This window comes from Nicotiana tabacum, chromosome 19 (genome assembly GCF_000715075.1).
Source record: "Nicotiana tabacum cultivar K326 chromosome 19, ASM71507v2, whole genome shotgun sequence".
Taxonomy (NCBI): domain Eukaryota; kingdom Viridiplantae; phylum Streptophyta; class Magnoliopsida; order Solanales; family Solanaceae; genus Nicotiana; species Nicotiana tabacum.
The window spans coordinates 115422374-115442833 of NC_134098.1; positions in this window are offsets into that span (position 1 = coordinate 115422374).

A 20460-nucleotide genomic window follows, 5' to 3' on the forward strand; every position below is an offset into this window, starting at 1 on the left:
ACAGGGGGATCTCCCGGAATACCGTCCGTAGTCCCAAAGTAAATATGCAAGACAGGGGGATCTCCCGAAATACCGTTCCGTAGTTCCAAAGTAAATATGCGGTACAGGGGGGGATCTCCCGAAATACCGTTCCGTAGTCCCAAAGTAAATATGCAGCCAAACAATAGAATTCAATAGTTACGACATGAAATTCTACAGTTCAACCTAAGTACCAGTTAAGGAAAGACAGGTAAATTCACTAAACATGTTGCTCATAGTTCAAGTAAACAGTTAAGGCAAGTAGGCATGCTATTCTAGTCTAGCCGGATACCACACATGCTGATGGAACTCAAATAAGAAGGAAATCAGGTTATTACTTAGTAGAAAAATCAGTTTTTTACACAATTAGCCCGTGTACGTACTCGTCACCTCACGTACACGATGCTCATATATCAAAAAATAGTACAAATCCTACGGGGAGTTCCCCCACACAAAGTTAGGCAAGTCACTTACCTCGAACCAAGCTCAATTAATCGGTAAGAATGCCTTTTCCACGAATATCCGACTCTGAATGGCTCGAATCTAGCCAAAATAATTCGATACAGTCAACAAAAATTATACGAATCAATTTCATAAGAAAATACTATATTTTTCAATAAAAACCTGAAATTAACTCAAACATCACCCGTGGGGTCCACGTCTCAGAATCCGGAAAAACTCACAAAATCCGACAACCCATTCAATTACGAGTCCAACCATACCAGTTTCACCCAAATCCGACTCCGAATCGACACCGAAATCTCAAAAATCCGTTTCTATGAATTTTCTAAATTGTTTCCAAATTTCAATCTCAAAACACTAATTAAATGATGAAAACAAATGATGGATTCGGGTAATCTAACCATAATTGAGTTAAGAACACTTACCTTGATGTTTTCTCTTAAAATATCCCAAAAGTTGCCTCTCCCCAAACTCCAATTCGTCAAAAATGGCACAGGGGACGAAGTCCCCTGTTTTATAATTTTGCCTAAGCAGTCCTCGGTCCTGCCTCGATCCTGGCCCTCGATCATGGCTTCGATCATGGCCCTCGATCCTGGGCCTCAATCCTGACCTTCGATCCTGGGCATCGATCATGGCTTCGATCTTGGCCCTCGATCCTGGCCTTCGATCATGGTCCTCGATTCTGGCCTTCGATCACGGCCCTCGATCCTGAGCCTTCGATCATGGCCCTCGATTCTGAGCCTTCGATCATGGCACACGATCCTGGCCCTCGATCTTGAGCCTTGACCCTGGCTTTGATTCTAGCCCTTGACCCTGGGCTCAATTTCTGGGCTCGATTTCTGCATTTCCAGCAGAAGAAAATTGCAGCAGCTGTTTAAGTCCAACTTTTGATCCGTTAACCATCCGAAACTTACCCGAGGCCCTCGGGACCTCAACCAAATACACCAACAAGTCCTAAAACATCATACAAACTTATTTGAAATCTCAAATCACATCAAACAATGCTAAAATCACAATTCACACCCCAATTCAAGCTTAATGAAACTGAATTTCCAACTTCTACATTCGATGTCGAAATCTATCAAATCAAGTCTGATTGACATCAAATTTTGCACACAAGTCATAAATGACATAACAGAGCTATGAAAATTTTCAGAACTGGATTCTGACCCCGATACTAAAAAGTCAACTCCCCAGTCAAACTTCCAAACTTAAATTCCTATTTTAGCCATTTCAAGCCTAAATGAGCTACGGACCTCCAAAACACAATCCAGACACACCCCTAAACCCAAAATTACCTAACGGAGCTAACAGAACCAACAAAATTCCATTCCGAAGTCTTCTTCATATAGTTCTGACTACGGTCCAAATTCTAAGGCTTAAACCTCCATTTAGGGACTAAGTGTCCAAAAACCAAAACGAAACCTCCCGGCAAGTCACAATAGCAGGAATAGATATGGGAGAAGTAGTAAATAGGGGATCAGGGCTATTACTTTCGAAATGACTGGATGGGTCGTTATACTAAGTTCTCTAAATGTGAGTTCTAGCTTGAGTCTGTAGTATTTTTGGGGCATATTGTATCGGGCGAGGGCATTAAAGTTGATCCCAAAAAGATTGAGGCAGTTCAAAATTGGCATCATCCCACTTCGGCGACTGAGATCAGGAGTTTTCTGGGTTTGGCATATTATTATCGTCGGTTCGTGGAGGGTTTTTCGTCTATTGTAGCACCTTTGACCAAATTAACCCAGAAGGGTGCTTCATTCCGATGGTCCGATGATTGTGAGGTGAGCTTTCAGAAGCTCAAGACAGCATTGACTACAATACCAGTGTTAGTGTTTCCTTCCGGATCGGGGATGTATACAGTGTATTATGACACTTCACGCGTTGGCTTGTGTATTGATGCAGGAAGGGCGAGTTATTGCATATGTTTCACGTCAGCTGAAGCCCCACGAGAATAATCATCCGGTACATGATTTGGAATTAATGGCGTTTGTTCACGCTCTTAAGATTTGAAGGCATTATCTTTATGGGGTGTCTTGTGAAGTTTACACTAATCATTGTAGTTTGCAGCATTTGTTCAAGCAGAGGGACCTAAATTTGAGGTAGTGCAGATGGCTGGAATTACTGAAAGATTATGATATTACTATCATGTATCATCCGGGAAAAACAAATGTGGTTGTAGACGCCTTGAGTAGAAAGACGGAGAGTATAGGTAGTTTGGCTTTCATTTCAGCAGAGGAGAGGCCATTAGCTTTGGATATTCAGTCCTTGGCCAACAGACTTATGCGGCTGGATATTTCAGAGCCCAGCCGAGTTATTGCATGTGTTGTAGCCCGGTCTTAACTATTTGAACAGATCAAGGCTCGCCAGTATGATGATCCACACTTAACGGTTCTTCGAGAAATGGTACTATGGGGTGGTTCCAAAGAAGTTACTATTGGAGCGGATGGTATTCTGCGACTCCAGGATCGTCTATGTGTTCCTAATGTGGATGGACTGAGGAAAAAGATCCTAGAGGAAGCACACAGTTCTCGGTATTCTATTTATCCAGGTTCTACGAAGATGTATCGTGACCTGAGGCAGCATTATTGGTGGCGATGAATGAAAAAGGACATAATTGAGTATGTAGCTAGGTGTCTAAATTGCCAGCAAGTTAAATACGAACACTAGAGGCCATGTGGCCTAATTCAGCAGATGACTATACCAGAGTGGAAATAGGAACGCATCACTATGGACTTTGTAGTTGGGTTGCCGCGGACCTTGCGTAAGTTTGATGCAGTTTGGGTCATTGTTGACAGGTTGACCAAGTCGGCACATTTTATTCCTGTTGTGACTACGTATACTTCAGAGAGGTTGGCCCAGATTTATATTTAGGAGATAGTTCGGTTGCACGACGTTCCAATTTTTATCATATCAGATAGAAGCCCTCAGTTTACTTCACATTTCAAGAGAGCAGTACAGAGTGAATTGGGGACCCGTGTAGAGCTCAGCACATCCTTTCATCCGCAGACTGACGGGCAATCAGAGCAGATAATTCAGATTTTGAAGGATATGCTTAGGGCATATGTGATTGACTTTGGAGGTCATCGAAATTGTTTCTTGCCTTTGGCCGAGTTTGCTTATAATAATAGTTACCAATCCAGCATCGAGATATCTCTATTTGAGGCTTTATATGGTCGGCGATGTCATTCGCCCATTGGATGGTTTGAGCCCGGCGAGGCTAAATTATATGTTACTTATTTGGTGAAAGATGCCTTGGAAAAGGTAAAGTTGATTCAGGAGCGACTTCGTACAACACAGTCCAGACAGAAGAGTTACGCGGATCAGAAAGCGCGTGATTTATCATTTATGGTGGGTGAAAAAGTTCTTTTGAAAGTTTCGCCGATGAAGGGAATCATGAGATTTGGGAAAAAGAGGAAATTGAGCCCAAGGTTTATAGGCCCATTTGAGGTGTTGACACGAGTTGGGGAGGTTGCTTATGAGCTTGCATTGCCACCTAGTCTATCGGGAGTTCATCTGACCTATCACATGTGTTATACTTCAGCAGAGTTCAGCTAGATAATAGCTTGGGTTATGAAGAGGAGCCAGTTGCCATTGTTGATAAACAGGTTTGCCAGTTGAGGTCCAAGAGGATTTCTACAGTAAAAGTCCAGTGGAGGGGCCAACTAGTCGAGGAAGCAACTTGGGAGGCCGAGGAAAACATGCGGAGCAGATATCCACACTTATTCAGCACTTCAGGTATAATTCTAAACCCGTTCGAGGACGGACGTTTGTTTAAGAGGTGGAGAATATAATGACCCAACCGGTCATTTTGACTTTTAGAACTCCGTTCCCTAAAAATAAAACTTTTCGTATGTGCTTTTAATGATTTATGACTTGCGGTGATGGTCGGTTCGGGATTTGAAAGTGTTTGGGTTGAAATCGAAATACTTGGTTCCTTAAGTTGGCTTTAAAAGGTCAAGTTTGACTTCGGTCAACATTTTGAGAAAATGACCTTGGAATAGAATACTGACAATTCCAACAGCTCTGTATGGTGATTTTGGACTTAGGAGCGTGTTCGGAATTTTATTTGGAAGTCCGTAGTTAAATTAGGCTTGAAATGGCTAGAATATGAATTTAAGTTTGGAAGCTTGACCGGGGAGTTGACTTTTTGATATCGGAGTTAGAATCCAGTTTTGAAAATTTTCATAGCTCCGTTATGTTATTTATGACTTGTGTGCAAAATTTGAGGTCAATCGGAGTTGATTTGATAGGTTTCGACATCGAATGTAGAAGTTGGAAATTGTAAGTTTCATTAAGCTTGAATTGGAGCATAATTCGTGGTTTTAGCGTCGGTTTAGGTGATTTGAGGTTTCAAATAAGTTCGTATGATGTTTTAGGACTTGTTGGTATATTTGGTTGAGGTCCCGAGGGCCTCGGGTGAATTTCGGATGGTTAACAGACCAAAAATTGGACTCAAAAACCTGCTGCAATTTTCCCTTCTGCTGGATATTCTGGGCTGTGATCGAGCCCAGATATCGAGCCTAGGGTCGACGGCCTGAGTCAAAGCAAGGGACGAGACTCAGCATCAAAGCCATGATCGAAGGCAAGGCTCGAGGTCCATGATCGAAGGCAAGGCTCGACGGCCAGGATCAAGACCCAAGATCGAGGGTCACGATTGAAGGCACATGCTCGATGCCAGGCTCGAGGCCATGACCGAGTCCCTGGCTCGAGGACATGATCGAAGCCATGACTGAGTCCCAGGATCGAGTCCATGACCGGAGTCCCAGGCTCGAGACCATGATCGAGGCCATGACCGAAGCCCAGGCTCGAGGGCTACGATCGAGGCCCAATTCCGAAGGCTGCCTGAGCAGTTTTATAATAGAGGGCATTCGTCCCATTTGCCATCTTTGACGAACTTGAGCTTGAGCAGAGTCGACTTTTGATATATTTTCAAGGGAAAAACATTGGGGTATGTGATTCTAACTCGGATTTGGTCTACATATACAAGTATATCATTGTTTTCACCATAAATTAGTGTTTTGAGATTTAAATTAGGGAAAGTTTTAGAAATCTCATAGAAATGAATTTTTGAGATTTCGGTATCGATTTGGAGTCGAATTTGAGTGAAACTGGTATGGTTGGACTCGTAATTGAATGGGTTGTCGGATTTCGTAACTTTCGTCGGATTGCGAGACGTGGGCCCCACAGACGAATTTTTAATTAATTTCGGGATTCTTATTGAATATGTAGTATTTTTTTATAGAATTGATTTCTATAAATTTTAGTGATTGTATCGAATTATTTTTTGTTAGATTCGAGCCAATCAAAGTTGGATAATCGAGGAAAAGGCCTACTAGTGGATTAAATTGGAGCAAGACGAGGTAAGTCTCTTGTCTAATTTTATGAGGGAGAAATTACCCCATAGGTGATTAAATTAAATAATTGTTGCTAACTGTGGGGGCTACGTATGCACGAGGTGACGAGAGTCCGTGCGTAGCTACTATTAAATGCTGAAGTCCGGGTAGTTTAGGACTCAAAAACATAAATTACTTGTGTAAATTGTAGTATTTACTTAATTAAATTATTTGATATATATATATATATATATATATATATATATATATATATATATATATATATATATTGTGAATTGTTAGGGAAGATATTAAAGGATGGAAATCTCATATGCTTAAATTTTCTGTTTAAATTAATTAATTGTTAAGAGAAATTGTTCTTCCTCCTGAATTTATCTTATAATAAATATACTCTCATTCCGGAAGTACATAAGAAAATGTCCTCCTTTCTTGTGGAGCGAGCCGAACGCCTCGGCAGGATAGATGCATCTATGGATCGTGCCGCACGTCCTTCGGCAGTGTACACAACACTCTGGATCGAGCCGTACGACCTCGACAGAAATCGTGCCTAATAATAATAATTACACGATACTTTGATAGTTTATTGTAGCTTGTAAACCTAATTGATAAATTGGAATTTTTATTGAAATTGAAGGAATTTAATTAATATATTGAGAATTATTGCATTTAAAGGAATTTAATTATTTCTACTGGTTAAATAAATTATTGTAAATTCTGCGAATCATGCTGATTTAAATATTCTAGATTTATTTCAATTATTATTATTGACCTATAGTGAGTGTCAAAGTCGGCCATCTCGTCTCTACCACTTCGAGATTAGGCTTGATACTTACTGGGTACATGTTGTTTACGTATTCATACTACACTTGCTGCACTTTTTATGCAGGACCTAAGGCAAGTACTAGTGGGGGACCTATCGCCTTACACCCACATTATCCATGGGCATAGTGGTGAGCTGCCTTCCTGAGCCATTCTGCAGCTACCAGTGTCTCTCCTTGTATTTATTAACTCTGTCTATTTTTATTTCAGACAGTATTTGGAGTTTTGTATAATCTATTAGATGCTCATACACTTGTGACACCAGGTCTTGGTACACACATTGGTAGAATTTGGTGTCTTATTATTTTTCTTGGATTTAAATTTTATCGATATATGTTTAATTTATTAGTTGGCTTACCTAGCTATAGTGTTGGGCGCCATCACGACCTATAGGTGAAATTGGGTCGTGACAACTAGGGAATGTCGTACCCTATGTTTGCAACAAGAAATGCAACCAGGGGATGCAGTACCCTGTGTTGGCAATAAGGTGACGCTCTTGGTACTCTGGGTTGCTACTAGGGAATGTTGTACCCTGTGTTTGCAACAAGAAATACAACCAGGGGATGTATTACCCTGTGTTGGTAATAAGGTGAGGCTCTTGGCACTCTGAGATGCTACTAGGGAATGTCGTACCCTATGTTTCCAATAAGAAATGCAACCAGGGGATGTAGTACCCTATGTTGGCAATAAGGTGAGGCTCTTGGCACTCTGGGATGCTACTAGGGAATGTCGTACCCTATGTAGGCAGAAAGTAATGCAGCCAGGGGATGTAGTACCCTGTGTTGGCAATAAGATGAGGCTCGTGGCACTCTAGAGAATGCTACTAGGGAATGTCGTACCCTATGTTGGTAATAAAATGAGGCTCGTGGCGCTCTGAGATGCTACTAGGGAATGTCGTATCCTATGTTGGCAGAAAGTAATGCATCCAGGGGATGTAGTACCCTGTGTTGGCAATAAGATGAGGCGCGTGGCACTCTGGGATGCTACTAGGGAATGTCGTACCCTATGTTGGAAATAAAATGAGGCTCGTGGCGCTCTGAAATGCTACTAGGGAATATCGTACCCTATGTTGGCAACAAGTAATGCAACTAGGGGATGTAGTACCCTGTATTGAAGATAGTGTATTGATTCCCTATAATGAAACTAAAAATAACATATTTACATGTATATTGGAAGAAAATCATGGATTTGAGAACTTCACTTGGTGGTGTTCGTCTTTTCACGAACTACTTCTTAAATTGTTGTGTTCCTGTTCTGAACAAAGAAAGATTTGTTAGTTTTACAATGGAGGTCGGTTTGTGGCCTTGATTATTTCAATCTCTTGATCTCGGCTCATCTTCTTTAATGATTCTAACTGCAACTGATTATTTCCTGAATACCAACTGTATTTCTGACCCCGGAGAACCTTTGGCATTTCCAAACTTTGCCATGATGGTTGGTCGTGTGGGACTTAACCTTTTTCAACTTTATTTTGCCTTTGTGGGCATTTTGCTTTTGGATTCTTTCAAAGTTTTCCATTTCAAAGCATCGGCCAATCATGGCCAGTCGGGGTCGACTTGATGCCCTTGCCGAGGCTGGGCGCCTTTTGAATATATCAGCTCGCTTCAAACGAGAACCTTGTAAATCGGTCTTGCCGTCTTTTCTTTGCCTTATTTTTTTAAACAAAGTTAGACCGAAAAGGATTCAAAGAAATATAAACAATGGAATAGAGAATGAGTTTAAAACAAGAGGTGTCCCTTTCGGGGAACAGAAAGACGGACTTATCTGGGAGTACATGGGGACTTCAATGAACATGACATGCCTTTTGGACTGGATGTCTGATCTATGTAAATTGTCCAACTCTTAGAAACTCATCACAACTTTTGACTTGAAACCGAAAAATCTTGCTCAGGACTGTGTTGATGACATGGCTGCGTGGTTCCTCTTTTCGATCAACAGTGCCCTTTGCGGGTTTTCACTAGCTGATCTCTCTCATTTCTCTTCTCGCCATTGCCTTATAGTTCCCTTTGTGGGTTTTCACTAACAAGACTCTCTCATTTTTATTTTCTCTACTCATCATCGCCCTACAGTGCCCGTGAGGGTTTTCACCAATATAACTCTCTCATTTTATTTCTCTCATTTGGTTGCATCCGATCCAAATAACTATATCCTCCAATTCTTAAACATTCTTGCCGATTAATCGGAAGGACTTGAAAAGATTTGAGTAAAAAGAATTTGGATTAAATTACAACTTTGGAACCTTTCGGGCGAAACCATCGTCGAACCATTGTAACATCTGCCCTAGTTTTTAGTTTTGGGGAATGTGGATTTTTTTTGGTGTAACCGAACCCCAGTGAGGTTGCCTATGTATCCTTTCGGAATTAGGTCAGACGTAGTTCAATTAACTTGAACTTGTTTTGATTTTTGTTTTGTTTTTCTTCTGTTTTATTTTCTTTTGCTTCTTTCTTTTTTTTCTCCTTTTTTTCTTCTTTCTTTCTTTTTTTTGTTTGTTTTTCTTTTGTTTTTTTTTTCGTTTTTCTTTCTCATTACATACAAGGTTCCAAAGCGGGTGACCAAGGAAAAAGTATCTGGCTCAAAGGGTTAATAGTATTTGGGTAGTGAGAATAAAATCTTTCGTCATCCCAATCAGAGAGCATTAAAGCTGCGTAAAGGGTCAAATATAGTACCTTTTGATCGCGTCTGCATTGACAGTTGTATCGGAAACATTTCTGTCACGACCCAAAATCCCACCACAGACGTCGTGATGGCACCTAGTCTCTAAAACTGGGTAAGCCGATTTCAATTACATTTTGAAGCTATTTTTTAAAAAAAATTTAACAAGTAATCAAAACTAACAGCGGAACAAATATGAATATACAACCTCCCAAGACTGGTAGTACTGAGTCACGAATTCTAACTAAATACATTGTATGATCACGAGGACCGAATATACAATACTGTTTGATAAAAATTTAACAGTACAATGAAATGAAAAGACTCCAAGTGACTGCGATGACCAAGCAGCTCTGCCTTGAATCATTACGATCCCGCTTTACTCTGTCCAAGTCCGATATCTCCAATACTTGGCTCTGCACAAAAATGTGCAGAAGTGTAGTATGAGTACACCACGGTCGGTACCCAGTAAGTATCAAGATTAACCTCAGTGGAGTAGAGACGAGGTACAGTCAAGACACCCACTAGTCTAAAAACCTGTGCAATATGATATACAAGAATAATAGAAAGCAAATAACAATAAAGGCAACACAAATCAACCAGTGATATACATAACAGGGCAATAATAACACCATTAATATCGTTCAATAAATTCATAAAAATAAGAACACCCAATTAAATCAAGTTCTTCCATTAAATATCTTTCACATATAATTCTTACGAATAAAACTCTTTTTCAAATATAATTTCGTCAAATAAATATCTTTCAAATACAATTCTTTCATATAATTCTTTTTGAATAAAAATCCTTCCAAATAAATATTTTGAATATAATTCTTTCAATTAAAAAGTCACCATGTGACACCTCATTTCATAATCATAAAAAAATACGGGTCTCAGCCCATTTTCATATTTTTCGTAAACACGGGTCTCAACCCATTTTCATATTTCCAAGGCACCTCGTGCCCATAATTAAATCATCATATTTTCCCGGCACCTCGTGCCCACTTTTCATATCACAGCTGCACGGACAGTTCACATGCCAATATTATTATCATTTAATCACAGCACCTCGTGCCCACATTTCATATCACAACTGCACGGACAATTTACGTGCCAATATCTCCATTATTTACTCACGGCACCCCGTGCCCACATTTCATTTTACAATCCACCTGGTAATAGCCACAAGCTCTCAATTTCAACATAAATCAGATTGTTATCAATTTACCAACAACAAGACAAATTGCACAAGGTATAAAAATAAACACAAGAAAGTCACAACATCACATGAAAATCACCAACATCACAATTCCACATCATCACATATCGTCCCTGACAATAGCCACCCTTATCGCTCCTATTGCCACCCTTATCACTCCTATAGCCACCCTTATCGCTCCGCCCAGACAATATCAATAGCCACCCTTATCGCTCCTATTGCCACCCTTATCGCTTATTTTAACTTTTAGAACCCTGTTTTCTAAAATAAAACTTCTCGTAGGTGCTTGTAATGATTTATGACTTGCGGGGATGGTTGGTTCGGGATTTGGAAGTGTTTTGGGTGAAACCGGAACACTTGGTTCCTTAAGTTGGCCTTAAAGTGCTAAGTTTGACTTCGGTCTACATTTTGAGAAAACGACCCCATAATAGAATTTTGATAATTACAATAACTCCGTATGGTGATTTTGGACTTAGGAGCGTGTTCGGAATTTTATTTGGAAGTCCGCAGTTAAATTAGGCTTGAAATGGCTAAAAACAAGAATTTAAGTTTGGAAGTTTGACCAATGAGTTAACTTTTTGATACCGGAGTCGGAATCCTGTTACGAAAATTTTCATAGCTCCATTATATCATTTATGACTTGTGTGTAAAATTTGAGGTCAATCGGAGTTGATTTGATAGGTTCCGACATCGAATGTAGAAGTTGAAAACTCTTAGTTTCATTAAGCTTGAATTGGGGTATGATTCATGGTTTTAGCATTTGTTTGATGTGATTTAGAGGTTCAACTAAGTTTGTATGATGTTTTAGGACTTGTTGGTATATTTGGTTGAGGTCCCGAGGGCCTCGGGTGATTATCGGATGGTTAACGGATCAAAAGTTGGACTTAAAAAGCTGCTGCAATTTTCCCTTCTGCTGTATATTCTGGGCTGTGATCGAGCCCCAGATTGAACCCAGATATCGAGCCCAAGATCGAGGCCTGAGTCGAAGCCAGGGATGAGGCTCAGTATTGAAGCCTCGATCGAAGGCAAGGCTCGAGGGCCATGATCGAAGGCAAGGCTCGAGGGCCAGGGTCAAGACCGAAGATCGAACTTGATCGAGCTCCCTGAGATCGAGCTCCCTGAAATCGAGCTCCCTGAGATCGAGCTCCCTGAGATCGAGCACCCTGAGATCGAGCTCCCTGAGATCGAGCTCCTTGATCGAGCTCCCTGAGATCGAGCTCCCGAGATTGAGCTCCTCTGATCGAGCTCCTTGATCGAACTGGGCAGAGCTGTAAGTTATAAAAACAGAGGACATTCGTCCCATTTGCCATTTTTGACGGAGCTTGAGCAGAGGCGACTTTTGACAGATTTTCAAGGCAAAAACATTGGGTTAAGTGATTCTAACTCGGATTTGGTCTACATATACAAGTATATCATTGTTTTCACCATAAATTAGTGTTTTGAGATTTAAATTTGGGAAATTTTTTAAAAATCTCATAGAAACGAATTTATTGAGATTTCGGTATCGATTCGGAGTCGGATTTGAGTGAAACTGGTATGGTTGGACTCGTAATTGAATGGGTTGTTGGATTTCATATTTTTCGCCGGATTCCGAGATGTAAGCCCCGCGGGCGAAGTTTTAATTAATTTCGGGATCTTTTCTTAAAAATATAGTATTTTCTTATAGAATTGATTCCTATAATATTTAGTGATTGTATCGAATTATTTTGGCTAGATTCGAGCCAGACAGAGTTGGATAATCGTGGAAAAGGCCTTATAGTGGATTAAATTGGAGCAAGACGAGGTAAGTCTCTTGTCTAATCTTTTGAGGAGGAAATTACCTCATAGGTGATTAAAATTAAATAATTGTTGCTAATTGTGGGGGGCTACGTACGCATGAGGTGACGAGAGTCCGTGCATAGCTACTATTAATGATAAAGTCCGGATAGTTTAGGACTCAAAGCATGCCTTACTTGTGTAAATTGTATTCTTTGATTTATTTATATTAATTGATATCTATATGAATATATTGTGAATTGTTAGATAAAGATATTAAAGGATGGAAATCTCATAGGCTTGATTTTCTGTTTAAATCAATTAATTATTAAAAGAAATTGTTCTCATCCCGAATTTACCTTGTAATAAATATACTCTCCTTCCGGAGGCACATAAGAAAATGTCCTCCTTTCTTGTGGAGCGAGCCGAACGCCTCGGCAGGATAGATGCATCTATGGATCGCGCCGCACATCCTTCGGCAGTGTACACGACACTCTGGATCGGGCCGTACGTTCTCGGCAGAAATCGTGCTTAATAATAATAATTACACGATACTTTAATAATTTATTTCAGCTTGTGAAGCTAATTAATAAATTGGAAAATCCTTGGAATTTAGTGAATTATTATTCTTGCTTGTTAAGGAATTAATTGTTACTCTTGTAAATGAGGTTTAATTGATAAATTGGAAATTATTTGAATTGAAGGAATTTAATTAGTATATTGAGAATTGTTACATTTGAAGGAATTTGATTATTTCTGCTGATTAAATAAATTATTGTAAATTCGGTAAATCATGCTGATTTAAATATCCTAGTTTTATTTCAGTTATTATTATTGACCCATAGTGAGTGTCAAAGTCGGCCATCTCGTCTCTACCATTTGGAGATTAGGCTTGATACTTACTGGGTACACGTTGTTTACGTACTCATACTACACTTGCTGCACTTTTTGTGTAGGATCTGAGACAGGTACTAGTGGAGGACCTATCATCACATACCCACGTCATCCCGAGGCATAGTGTTGAGCTGCCTTTCTGAGCCGTTCTGCAGCTACCAGTGTCTCTTCTTATATTTATATTCTATCTATTTTATTTCAGACAGTATTTGGAGTTTTGTATAATCTAGTAGGTGCTCATGCACTTGTGACACCGGGTCTTGGCACACACATATTGGTAGAAGTTGGTATTTTATTATTTTCTTGGAATAAAAGTTTAACCAATGTACGTTTGACTTATTAGTTGGCTTGCCTAGCTGTAGTGTTGGGTGCCATCACGACCTATAGGTGAAATTGGGTCGTGACAACATGGTATCAGAGTACTAGGTTCACGTAGGTCTCACAAGTTATGAGCAGATCTAATAGAGTTTTTCGGATCGGTACGGAGACATCTGTACTTATCTTCGAGAGTCTATATGGTGTTAGGAAACTACCTTTCTTCATATTCCATCGTGCAATTTATGTAGTACTAAATATCCTTCTCTTATTCTCTCACAGATGGTGAAAACACGCTCCAATGAGATTCCAGACCAGGGAAGAGCTACTCCCCCAGTTGCTAGAGGCCGAGGGAAGGCTCCAGGCCGTGGTAGAGGGCGAACACGTCCCAGGACTATTCCAGTTATGCCGCCAGTGAATCTAGCAGAGAATCCCATTATTGAGGAGCAGGGTGAGGTGCCTATGGCAGAGCCAGCTCCAGTGGACTTCACATCTGCACCGGGATTTCAGGATGTCATGGGTCGTATGCTGCGATTCATGGACAATATGACTCAGGCCGGTATATTTCCTGCAGCCCCAGCCACATCTCAGGTGGGCGGGGGGAGCACAGACCCTTACCGTGCAGGCTCATGGACAGGCAACTACTGTATATCAGACCTAGGGTGCACTACCCGTGGGTGGAGTCCAGCCAGTGGCAGCAGCTACACCTGGAAGCTACACCTGAGCCCAGGCCAACTGTAGCCGCCGATCCTCAGAAACTATTGGACAGATGGACTAGACTACATCCTTCTATCTTCGGAGGTGAACGACATGAGGATCCACATGATTTCATTGATCGTTGCAAGGATAGACTGTACAACATGAGGATATTGGAATCCCATGGGGTTGATTTCGCTACTTTTCAGCTAGAGGGTAGAGTCCGTAGATGGTGGCAGTCTTATGCTCTTGGCAGACCAGCAGATTCTCCTCCCATGACTTGGGACAGGTTCACCCATATCTTCTTGAACAGGTATATTCCACCCTCCCAGAGGGAAGAGTTGCGGTTTCAGTTTGAGCAGCTCCAGCAGGGTCAGATATCAGTGACTGATTATGAGGCGAGGTTTTCTGAATTATCTCGCCATGCACTAATGATACTCCCTACTGAGGCGGAGAGAGTGCGAAGGTTTGTAGCCGGTTTACATACTAGTATTCAGGCCACTATGGCTCGAGAGGTTGAGATGGGTACTTCTTATGAGCGAGTTGTGGAGATAGCCTGGAGGATTGAGGGTGTACGTCAGCGGAGCCGAGAGTAGATTATGAGAGATAAGTAGTTCAGGTACTCTGGAGAGTTCATAGGTGCTCCGTCCGGGGGCAGCGGTCTGTTCGTGAGGGGACAGTCCAGCAGACCCCCATATCCAGCACCACCACCTCCTCGAAGTGCTCCAGCACGACCTTATTTCAGTGCTATACCAGAGAGTTCTTATCGCCCACCAGCTATTCAGGCTTCTTTCTGTGGGTATTCAGGTCCCCAGGGCCAGACACTTAGTCAGCAGCCCATCGCACCGAAGAGTTGTTACGAATGCGGGAATCCCAGTCACATGCGGAGATTTTGCCCCAGGCTTCGAGGTAGACCAGTACAGCAGGGTCAACAGCCTATGCTTACCAGACCAGTTGCTCCACCAGTAGTCTGATCATCGAGAGGTGGAGGACAGGTGGGTAGGGGCCGTTCTAGAGGTGGAGGTCAGCTAGGCGGAGGCCAGATAGTTGGCGCTCCAGCTCGGTTCTATGCTTTTCCGGCTAGACCAGATGCAGAGGCTTCAGATGCCGTGATTACATGTATTATTTCTGTTTGTGGCAAAGATGCCTCAGTATTATTTGATCCAGGATCTACGTATTCATATGTGTCATCTCTATTTGCTCTATTCCTGGGTGTTTCTCGTGAGTCCTTGAGTACTCCTGTTTATGTGTCCACTCCTGTGGGTGATTCTGTTGTTGTGAACTGGATCTACCGGTCCTGTATTATTACATTTTGTGGTTATGAAACTAGAGCAGATCTCATATTGCTTGAGATGACCGATTTTGAAATATTCTGGGCATGGACTGGTTATCTCCATATCATGCTATTCTAGATTGTCATGCCAAGACTGTTACCTTGGCTATTCCAGCATTGCCTAAGCTGGAGTGGAAGGGTTCGCCTGTTAGTTCATTTAATCGAGTTATTTCTTTTATAAAGGCTCAACACATGGTTGAGAAGGGTTGTTTGACTTATCTAGCCTATGTTTGGGATACTACTGCAGAGACTCCGGCTATTGATTCAGTGCCTGTAGTTTGGGAGTTCCCCGATGTATTTCCGTCAGATCTTCCAGGTATGCCACCTGATCGTGATATTGATTTCTGTATTGACTTGGCTTCAGATACCCAGCCTATATCTATCCCACCGTATCGCATGGCTCCGAAAGAATCGAAAGAATTAAAAGAATAGCTTGAAGAGTTACTAGCCAAAGGGTTTGTCAGACCGAGTGTATCGCCTTGGGGTGCACCAATATTATTTGTGAAAAAGAAGGATGGAACAATGCAGATGTGTATTGATTATCGCCAATTGAACAAAGTCACTATTAAGAACAAGTACCCGTTGCCGCGTATTGATGATCTATTTGACCAGTTGCAGGGTGCTAGGGTATTCTCTAAGATAGACTTGAGGTCGGGGTACCATCAGTTGAAGATTCGGGATTCGGATGTTCCGAAGACTGCTTTTCGGACTAGATATGGTCATTATGAGTTTTTGGTGATGTCCTTCGGTTTAACTAATGTCCCGACAGCGTTTATGGATCTGATGAACAGGGTATTCATGCCATATATTGATTCATTTGTCATTGTCTTCATTGATGACATATTAATCTATTCGCGCAGTAAGGAAGAACATGAGCAGCATATGAGAGTAGTGCTTCAAACATTGCGGGAACAAAAGCTATATGTTAAGTTCTCTAAATGTGAGTTTTGGCTAGAGTCTGTTGCATTTTTGGGACATATTGTATCGGGCGAAGGTATTAAAGTTGATCCCAAAAAGATTGAGGCAATTCAGAATTGGCATCGTCCCACTTTGGCGACTGAGATAAGGAGTTTTCTGGGTTTAGTAGGTTATTATCATCGGTTCGTGGAAGGTTTTTTATCTATTGCATCACCTTTGACCAAATTAACCCAGAAGGGTGTTCAGTTCCGATGGTCTGATGATTGTGAGTCAAGCTTTCAGAAGCTCAAGACAGCACTGACTACAGCACCCGTGTTAGTGTTACCATCCGGTTCGGGAATATATAAAATGTATTGCGACGCGTCACGCGTTGGCTTGGGTTTTGTATTGATGCAGGAAAGGCGAGTTATTGCATATGCTTCACGTCAGCTGAAGCCCCACGAGAAGAATTATCCAGTACATGATTTGGAGTTAGCTGCGATTGTTCACGCTCTAAAGATTTGGAGGCATTATCTTTATGGGGTGTCTTGTGAAGTTTAAACTGATCATCGCAGTTTGCAATATTTGTTCAAGCAGAGGGATCTAAATTTGAGGCAGCGCAGATGGCTGGAGTTACTAAAAGATTATGATATTACTATCCTGTATCATCCGGGCAAAGCAAATGTGGTTGCAAATGCCTTGAGCAGAAAGACGGAGAGTATGGGTAGTTTGGCTTTCATTTCAGCAGAGGAAAGGCCATTAGCCTCAGATATTCAGTCCTTGGCTAACAGACTTGTGAGGCTGGATATTTCAGAGCCCAGCCGAGTTCTTGCATGTGTTGTGGCCCAATCTTCACTATTTGAGAAGATCAAGGCTTGCCAGTATGATGACCCACACCTGGTGGTTCTTCATGAAACGGTACTACGAGGTGGTGCCAAGGAAGTCACTATTGGTGCAGATGGTGTTCTACGACTCCAGGATCGTCTGTGTGTTCCTAATGTGGATGAACTGAGGAAAAAGATCCTGGAGGAGGCACACAGTTCTCGATATTCTATTCATCCAGGTGCTACGAAGATGTATCGTGACTTGAGGCAGCATTATTGGTGGCGACGAATGAAAAAGGACATAGTTGAGTATGTAGCTCGCTGTCTAAATTGCCAGCAAGTTAAATATGAGCACCAGAGATCAGGTGGCCTACTTCAGCAGATGACCATACCAGAGTGGAAATGGGAAGGAATTACTATGGATTTTGTAGTTGGGTTGCCGCGGACCTTGAGGAAGTTTGATGCAGTTTGGGTGATTGTTGACAGGTTGACTAAGTCGGCACATTTTATTCCTGTTGTGACTACGTATACTTCAGAGAGGTTGGCCTAGATTTATATTCAGGAGATAGTTCGGTTGCACAGTGTGCCAATTTACATCATATCAGATAGAGGTCCTCAGTTTACTTCACATTTCTGGAGAGCAGTACAGAGTGAGTTGGGAACCCGTGTAGAGCTCAGCACAGCCTTTCATCCGCAGACTGATGGATAGTCAGAGAGGACAATTTAGATTTTGGAGGATATACTCAGGGCATGTGTGATTGACTTTGGAGGTCAGTGGGATCGTTTCCTGCCTTTGGCCGAGTTTGCTTATAATAACAGTTACCAATCCAGCATCGAGATGGCTCCATTTGAGGCATTATATGGTCGGAGATGTCGTTCACCTATCGGATGGTTTGAGCCAGGTGAGGCTAAGTTATATGGTACTGATTTGGTAAGGGATACCATGGAAAAGGTAAAGTTGATTCAGGAGCGACTTCGTACAGCACAGTCCAAGCAGAAGAGTTGTGCAGATCAGAAAGCACGTGATTTATCATTTTTTGTAAGCGAAAGAGTTCTCTTGAGGGTTTTGCCGATGAAGGGAATTATGAGATTCGGAAAGAAGGGCAAGTTGAGCCCAAGGTTTATAGGCCCATTTAAGGTGTTGAAACGAGTTGGGGAGGTTGCTTATGAGCTTGCATTACCTCCCAGCCTATCGGGAGTTCATCCGATTTTTCACGTATCTATGCTCCGGAAGTATCATGCCGACCTATCACATGTGTTAGACTTCAGCACAGTTCAACTAGATAATAGCTTGGGTTATGAAGAGGAGCCAATTGCCATTGTTGATAAACAGGTTCGCCAGTTGAGGTCCAAGAGGATTTCTACAGTAAAAGTCTAGTGGAGGGGTCAACCAGTCGAGGAAGCGACTTGGGAGGCCGAGAAAGACATGCGGAGCAGATATCCACACTTATTCAGCACTCCAGGTACAATTCTAAACTCGTTCGAGGACGAACGTTTGTTTAAGAGGTGGAGAATGTAATGACCCAATCAGTCATTTTAACTTTTAGAACCCCGTTCCCTAAAATAAAACTTCTCGTAGGTGCTTGTAATGATTTATGACTTGCGGGGATGGTTGGTTCGGGATTTGGAAGTGTTTTGGGTGAAACCGGAACACTTGGTTCCTTAAGTTGGCCTTAAAGTGCTAAGTTTGACTTCAGTCAACATTTTGAGAAAACAACCCCGGAATAGAATTTTGATGATTCCAACAGCTTCGTATGGTGATTTTGGACTTAGGAGCGTGTTCGGAATTTTATTTGGAAGTCCGTAGTTAAATTAGGCTTGAAATGGATAAAAACAAGAATTTAAGTTTGGAAGTTTGACCGATGAGTTGACTTTTTGATACCGGAGTCTGAATCCAGTTTCGAAAATTTTCATAGCTCCGTTATGTCATTTATGACTTGTGTGTAAAATTTGAGGCCAATCGGAGTTGATTTGATAGGTTCCGACATCGAATGTAGAAGTTGAAAACTCTTAGTTTCATTAAGCTTGAATTGGGGTATGATTCATGGTTTTAGCATTTGTTTGATGTGATTTATAGGTTCGAATAAGTTCGTATGATGTTTTAGGACTTGTTGGTATATTTGGTTGAGGTCCCGAGGGCCTCGGGTGAGTTTCGGATGGTTAACGGATCAAAAGTTGGACTTAAAAAGCTGCTGCAATTTTCCCTTCTGCTGTATATTCTGGGCTGTGATCGAGCCCCAGATCGAACCCAGATATCGAGCCCACGATCGAGGCCTGAGTCGAAGCTAGGGATGAGGCTCAGTATCGAAGCCTCGATCGAAGGCAAGGCTCGAGGACCATGATCGAAGGCAAGGTTCGAGGGCCAGGGTCAAGACCCAAGATCGAACTTGATCGAGCTCCCTGAGACCGAGCTCCCTGAAATCGAGCTCCCTGAGATCGAGCTCCCTTGATCTAGCTCCTTGATCGAACTGGGCAGAGCTATAAGTTATAAAAACAGAGGACATTCGTCCCATTTGCCATTTTTGGCGAACTTGAGCTTGAGCAGAGGCAAATTTTGAAAGATTTTCAAGGGAAAAACATCGGGGTAAGTGATTCTAACTCGGATTTGGTCTACATATACAAGTATATCATTGTTTTCACCATAAATTAGTGTTTTGAGATTTAAATTTGGGAAATTTTTAGAAATCTCATAGAAACGAATTTTTTGAGATTTCGGTATCGATTCGGAGTCGGATTTGAGTGAAACTGGTATGGTTGGACTCGTAAGTGAATGGGTTGTCTGATTTCATAACTTTGGCCGGATTCCGAGATGTGGGCCCCGCGGGCGAATTTTTAATTAATTTCGGGATATTTTCTTAAAAAAGTAGTATTTTCTTATAGAATTGATTCCTATAATATTTAGTGATTGTATAGAATTATTTTGGCTAGATTCGAGCCAGAGGGAGTTCGATAATCGTGGAAAAGGCATTATAGTGGATTAAATTAGAGCAAGACGAGGTAAGTCTCTTGTCTAATCTTGTGAGGGGGAAATTACCTCATAGGTGATTAAGATTAAACAATTGTTGCTAAATTGAGGGGGCTACGTACGCACGAGGTGACGAGAGTCCATGCGTAGCTACTATTAATGCTAAAGTCCGGGTAGTTTAGGACTCAAAGCATGCCTTACTTGTGTAAATTGTATTCTTTGATTTATTTATATTAATTGATATCTATATG